Here is a 7,429-nt window from a genome sequence, read left to right on the forward strand (position 1 = left end):
AGTTGACTCATCTCATGGTAAATTAGCAATTTACATTACATTAGTCAACAGTATTTGTTGCTTATTCACTAAAATTAAACAGAAGCTAAACACAACGTGAATATGGCTTTAACACAGTCTCATCTATGAACATGATTCTGGTGTTTTATGTCAAGATAGATTTTTCATCAGCAATGGCACGAAAGACGACAACTCTCAAATTCCCACACTACTTCACAAGGTCATCAAACATCTCTTGCTATCATTTTGCTTAAGAGACCCCATGCAGCAGAATCTACAATCGAATTATAAACTAAGGATGTTTTCGATACCATTCAATGGCCATGTCATAGCTTTTTTGTTTTGTCACTTTTGAAAATAAGTATTCTACATTTTCTGGCAGCAGCAGATACCTCTGGCAGTAAACAAAGCCTTGAAATAGCTTTCTGGTATGACTACACTTGAAGGAATGTGGTATTTCTTACCCAGCAACTTTTTGAAGTTCAACTACAGAAAATGGTTGTAGGCCAGATAAGGGTCGTGGCTTTACAACTGTAGTGAAGATGACTTTTCAATACTAAACTATACTTTAATGAGAGATGTGTTTTTACATAGATACATGTATACAGAGCATACAAATGGACAGTAGAGACTTGATTACATAGATGGTTGTGTATCCTGTAGAAAAAACGAGCCTTCCTGCAACCCCTAAGTGACAGATAACTCACTTACGACTAATTACATCAAAATATTCCTGCTTTCTGAGGTGTCTGGTGGCCTAACAGCTCAGGCATGCCATACCCGTCTCTTTCTGTCCTTGTTTCATGACTTTCTACACTGTAAACTGTCATACAAAATGTCGAGTTTCTAAAAAAAAACAAAATCCCTCCTTGAAAGAAAGCAGCTAGTGGTCTTAATACACTCCAAAACCTCCCGCACGTGGAGAAAAAAAAGAGTGCTGCACCAAGTCAGTACGAACAGAATCTGTACAGTAGTCTGTAAAATAATGACTGTCCCCGTTTCTATTAGTAGAAGTCCTTATTGTTGGTCCAAAGAGTGCCTCGGATATTTTGGTTTGCCAACTAATGCTAAAGATTTATATTAACAAGAAGTGGGACAGTCAATGTATTTTCATTTACATTATAGTTGTGGCTTTGTTTATACTACACTGGTGATATGCATGTGTGAGTGTGTTGAGTTGCAGCCTTTGCTGGTTGACAGAATTCAACAAAATCTGGTTGACAATACAGACTTTCCTTCAATGACAAAAAAAATAGTCCTCCATAACTATTTTTATTTAAATATTTTTTCATTGATTACATGGATTATACATGAAACAAATAGTTTCCCCCAGTCCAAAAAACCTCCCCAAAGTGTTCAAATTGCTGGCTTTTTCTGATCTAAAGACCAAACCACAAATATATTAATCTACAAATATCATAAATGCTCGCATTTTGAGAGTCCAGACAATGTTTCTACGTACCTTCTCTGCAGGTATTTCTAGCATTTCTGATTTAAGGTTACCGGCCTAACCAAGCTCATGTTGATTAATTAAACTAGTTGGGTAATGAGACTTGTTTGGTAAATTTAAAAAATATATATATTTACATGAGTTAGGTCAACTTGTATAATATATAATATTAAAAGGTAAAAACTTACTATTTAAGTTAGTCTGCTAATTTTGTATTATATATACACGACTTTAATGGGATCTTAATCTTAGTAATTCAATTCAATTCCATTTTATTTATATAGCGCCAATTACAAGTCAAATTGTCTCAAGACGCTTTACAGAATCCATATGCCTGAACCTCCAGATCAAGCCCTTAAGGCGACAGTGGCACATGTATGATGAGCTAGATCAGTGGTTCCCAACCTGGGGTCCGCACCCCCCAGGGGGGGCGCCAGAGACCTGAGGGGGGAGGCGAAGCTTTGTCTGCTCTGAGGCTGTGATGTTATAAAAAATAGATTTTTACATTCTGGATAAAATCAGAGTAACAGACTCGCTGTGTCATCACAAGTCTACTTATAAAACATTTTAAAAACACATTTATTTGGTCTTTCTTCAGGTTGGCTCCTAGTTCATCCCGATTCATTAGTTTGTGTGCAGTTAGAAAATTACTGTCGGAAACGGTGTCTGCAAAACGCAAAATGGGTGAAGATTCATCAGTACCTAAAAACTCCGGCTATAGTTATAGAGAGTTACCTTAAATTTGGTTTTATTAAAGGACAAGACAGAATTATGTTATTTGTGGTGAAATGCTCGCAAATGACAGCATGAAGCCAGCGAATTACGGCGACGTCAGGAAACAAAACACAGTTCGGTAAAGTCGGAAAGATATTCACAAATTCGGACTTCCGGCATCAATAACTCATTAAATATACGTTGTCTAAACATAAACGATGCCTCTTTTCCATCTTTGTAAGGTAGACAATGTGCTACAAGCCCAGTTAAATCAAAAGTAGCTGTCTTTCGAGCTGCAGAAATAACATTGGCATCTATGAGCAGCCGGCTGTGCGACGAGTGAACAGGGACCGTCTGCAAAATGCAAAACCGATGCAAACAGCGAAGAGACACAAATATTAAACAAATTTACTGCAGTCAGCAACTGACTCCTGCTGGTCATACTACAACTCTTGGTTTGATATTAAATATTTTTTCTCATAATTTTAAGGATTTTTTTTAGTTAAAAAAAAAATCAATAACTTAACTCTTATGCATTGTAGTGTCAGCAAATTTACTGCAGCCATAAACTCTCTCCTCCTCGTCATAGTACAACTCTTGGTTTGATATAAAATATTTTTTTTTGTAATTTTAGGGAATTTTCTATTAGTAATACAATTCAATAACTTCCCTCTTATGTTTTGTAGTGTACTTATGTGGTGGTGGTGGTGGGTGTGTGTGTGTGTGTGTGTGTGTGTGTGTGTGTGTGTGTGTGTGTGTGTGTGTGTGTGTGTGTGTGTGTGTGTGTGTGTGTGTGGGTGTGTGAGTGGGTGGGTGGGTTGGGGGGGTTGTGGGGGGGCTTAGAGTTAGATGATACGTACAAAGAACAAGCTAACATTGAAATTGATTCATAGTTTACTGTTATGGTGTACGGCTCTGGCATTAAATATACTACATATATAGCTGGTAGTAAAATTCAAACAGTATGTAGATGAGCATATCAAGTATAGCGAGGGCAATGCAGAGTAGACTGCTGAAAATTGGAGGAAGGTCAGCAGCAGCATCCCACAGTGGACATGATGGAGACTAGGCCAGTTGGTGGGACAGCAACTGCAGATCTGAAGCATCCAGCTCTGGGAAGAGGGACATTTGGAGAAAGGACACAGGGAGAAACAGAATGAGTGTAATGGAATAACAGTATATATATCAGGCATATGGGTTCTGTAGACAATTTGACTGTAATTGGCGCTATATAAATAAAATTGAATTGAATTATATTAAATATAAAGGTTGATAGAGAAGGGCTCAGTGCATCAAGAGAGGTCCCCCAGCAGCCTAAGCCTATAGCAGCATAACTAGGGGCAGAACTAAGGAATGTCGAAAGGGGAAGTCATTTGTGCAAATGAAGATTACAGCTGATCCCCTCAGGGTCACCCAGTCTAGCTCTAACTAGAAGATTTGTCAAAAAGGAAGGTTTTAAGCCTGGTCTTAAAATTAGAGAGGGTGTCCGCCTCCCGAACCCAAACTGGAAGCTGGTTCCACAGGAACTGATAACTGAAGGCTCTGCCTCCCATTCTACTTTTAGAAATTCTAGGAGCAACAAGTAAACGTGCAGTCTGAGAGCGAAGAGTTCTGCTAGGATAATATGGTACTATCAGGTCTTTAAGATATGATGGAAATTGGTCGTTAAGAGCTTTATATGTCAGAAGAAGGATTTTTAATTGTATTCTAGATTTAACAGGAAGCCACTGAAGAGAAACCAGTATAGGAGAAATACGATCTCTCTTGCTAATCTGGCTGATAAATGTATATAACAAATAACTGTAGGATTTTGCCTGAGTATTTAATTTAGTCAAGTAAATTTGTTTGATTTGCAATATTGTAAAGTCTTAACCTTTATATTTAAATTAGCCTGCTAAATCTGTATATTATATAATCTAGTGGGCTCTTAACTTTGATATTCAGTCTGGAAAATGTGTTTTACAATTAGCATTGTGTGATTGTAACTGTGTCATTTAATTCAGGTAAATTTGTACGATATATAATATTACAAAGTCTTAAATTTAATATTTAAATGAGTCCAGTAAATAATATATAATATAGTAGGATCTTATGTTACTTTTTAGCTTGGTAAAGCTCTACAATAAATAATATTTTGAGGTCTTAACCATAATTAAACTTGTTTGGCAAATTTGTATAATAAATAATATTTTTGGGTCTTCACCTCTATTTCAAACTTGTTAGGTAAATTTAAAGTAACAATCTTATTTTTTCATTGGAAAGCACTTTGGCTCAACATCCTTTGTTAATGGAGACATGACTGTTTATGCTTGATGAATGATTATTTACTGCGAATCTTTCAGCATTACAAGAGAACACAACATATTTGGGTTAATGATACTCTATTCTCTGTTTTGTTGAAAGTCATAAATCCACATATATGTAAGTGTGTCTGTACTTACCTCTAAAACACAGAGAGAAGCGGTTGATCAACTGCTAAAGTCCAGTGATGTGGTGGAGACACAGGTGGCAGGTGTGTGCTAACTCTAATGGAGCCCTGTCTGCTAAGAGAAAACCAAACAAAAATGTTCCAAAAACACTAATATGTCTTCTCATTAACTGTAAGTGTCTATATGATTCTGGCAATGATAAAGCAACTATACTCACACATAAAGTTGAAATGAGTTTCACAAAAACATCAACAGCTTCTCGTCTTTCTAGCTAACAGTCGCTAGCTCGTGACCTTGCTAGCTTGTTTGCTTTGTGAACACAAAACAAAAAATAGTATTGCTCCAGCAGGGGAGAAAAATGAGGGGAACCGATGTGTACATCAATGAACATCTGACAAAGAAAAACTTGTATATCACAAGACAGGCCCGTTTGCTGAGGACACAAAACTAAATCCAATCAGTCCAAATCCAACAGCTAAGATCTTCATAAAACTCAAAGGAACACTGGAGGAGGCAAAAGTGCTGGTTTTATCAGAGACATCACTGAACCGGACAAATACCAGTGATGACAATTCACTGTTCTTGGGAGTGCAGACATTCTAAGCCCATCACTCTCCATAACCTTTGTAAACAGTTGAACATCATGTTGTGGATTAACTTCAGTGATGTAAAGTCACATCATTAATAATGAAGTTCAACATGTCTGCAAAGGGCCTTGTGATGTCCCGTCTGAATGTCTGTAGTGTAAAAAATGAGGTACATGAGCTTAACTGTCTGACTCAAGAACACACCATTCACATCTTGGCTGTGTCAGAGACCCACCTGGATGTTACTGTCCATGATGCTGAGGTATCCATCAATGGCTATATTTTTAGGAGGGACAGAAATATACATGGGGAGGGGGGCATAGCAATATACATAAAAAATTATTTTCCTGCAACACTCTGTGTGCTGAGTTCATGCCCAATCATCTGGAATTGTTATGGGTCAGAGTACTTCTTCCTCACCTAAAGCCAATTTTAATAGGTTGCTGCTATAGGCTTCCTGGAACCGACACAGTATTTGGATGACTTGTGTGAGTGGATTGAAAGAGTTGCAGATGTGAATGGGGAAATGTTCTTATTTGGAGATATGAATATCGACTGGCTTGCAAATCAGTGCCTGTTACGGCCTTGGGCCGTTGCGCTCCTCCTCCTTTCTTGATTTTCCATTATGAACAGCTGTGAGCAGTCTGCCATCAGAGGCATCCTTCCTCCGTGGTTCTGGGGTTGGGCCCGCCTGCAGTCCGAGGAGCTGCCTGATTGGTCCAGGACGAGAGCACTCCTCCTACCATGCTGACGGGGAGAGCTGTCAAAAGATTCAGTCACTCAGTATGTCGGCGGCAGCTCGTGGGTGAAGCTGAGCTGCCCGGTGTTGTGAAATTTTGGTGAACCTAGTGTCCGTGGGGGAGCTAAATGCTAGCAATTAGCAGGTCCAGTCACATGCTCCTTGTTAGTTTAGATAGGGGTGCTGCAGCATTTGTATTTTTGGGTTACGTGAGTTGTACATTAGTTCCCCGTTATACTTTTTCCTTTTATTTTGTTCAACAACTGTCAGGACAGTTCGCTTTCGGTTATATTTGGTTCTTTTAGTTCTGTAGCAACCGCTTTTTTTTTCTCTTTTGCATTTAACTCCCTCATCGTTTGATACCTTCATGTACACCTTTTGCTTTTCAAAATAAATCACGGCCCGTCACTCTATAATTCGGTTTCCTGTTGGTTCTTTCCTCTTTTTTTTTTTTTCTTTTCCTTTTGTTTACCACCTGACTACCCTAGACAGTCGGGTTGTAACAAGTGGGGGCTTGTCCCTTCTGGAGTTGGCCAGGCTGTGGTTTTTTTTGGAGGGGGGGTTATTGTGAGGCAAGTATGGCAGCTGTATTCAGGTGGGATCAGTTTGTGGCCGGCCCCTCTCTCGAGCTGCTTGAGTACTGCCGCAAGTGTGATTTACTGCAGATTGCCGAGCATTTTGGCATTGATATTCCGAAACAAACAGTCAAACGTGAACTGAAGGCTATCGTTGCAGGTAGGCTGGTGGAAATGGATGTGATTAAGGTGTCTGCGTCTGCTGTCCCTGCTGTGTTGGGACATGGCTCCCTGGATGTGGGAAGCTCTAAAGATGAGGAGGTGCCTCACGCTTCCTCAGGTGCTGGTGTGGATGTGGGTGGAGATGAGCGGGTGAAAACTCCGCTCACACTTCCCCATTTTGATCTACTATCACCTGTAAGTGCTGGGTCGCGGGATGAGGCGCGGCTGAAAGTTCGCCTTGCTCGTCTCCGCTTAGAGGCCCAGGAGAAGGAGCAGGCAAGACAGTTTGAGCTGGAGGTGAAAAGACTGCAGATTGAAGCCGACACGGCTGTGAGGCTGCGTAAGCTGGAGCTAGACGCTCAGGCTGCTCGGTTGCTACCTGCCTCTGATGGAGCTGCTGGGTCCGCTTCCACCGGTTTGCCGGCCGCCACGTTTGACGTTTGTAAGTATATTTCGATTGTTCCAAATTTTAGAGAGTCAGAGGTTGACTCGTATTTTGCAGCCTTTGAGCACATTGCTGGCGCTCTGCAGTGGCCGCGGGAGGTTTGGCCGCTACTGATCCAAAGTAAAATACATGGCAAAGCCCAAGAGGTTGTAGCTTCGCTCCCTCTTGAGGCTAGTTTGGATTATGACTCTGTGAAAGCTGCCATACTGCAGGCCTATGAATTGGTACCCGAGGCTTATCGACAGAGGTTTAGGAACCAGAAAAGAGCGTCTGATCAGAGCTATGTTGAGTTTGCTAGGGAGAAGGCAGTTCTTTCTGATAGGTGGTG

Source organism: Amphiprion ocellaris, chromosome 11 (genome assembly GCF_022539595.1).
Source record: "Amphiprion ocellaris isolate individual 3 ecotype Okinawa chromosome 11, ASM2253959v1, whole genome shotgun sequence".
In the NCBI taxonomy this organism is placed as follows: Eukaryota; Metazoa; Chordata; class Actinopteri; family Pomacentridae; genus Amphiprion; species Amphiprion ocellaris.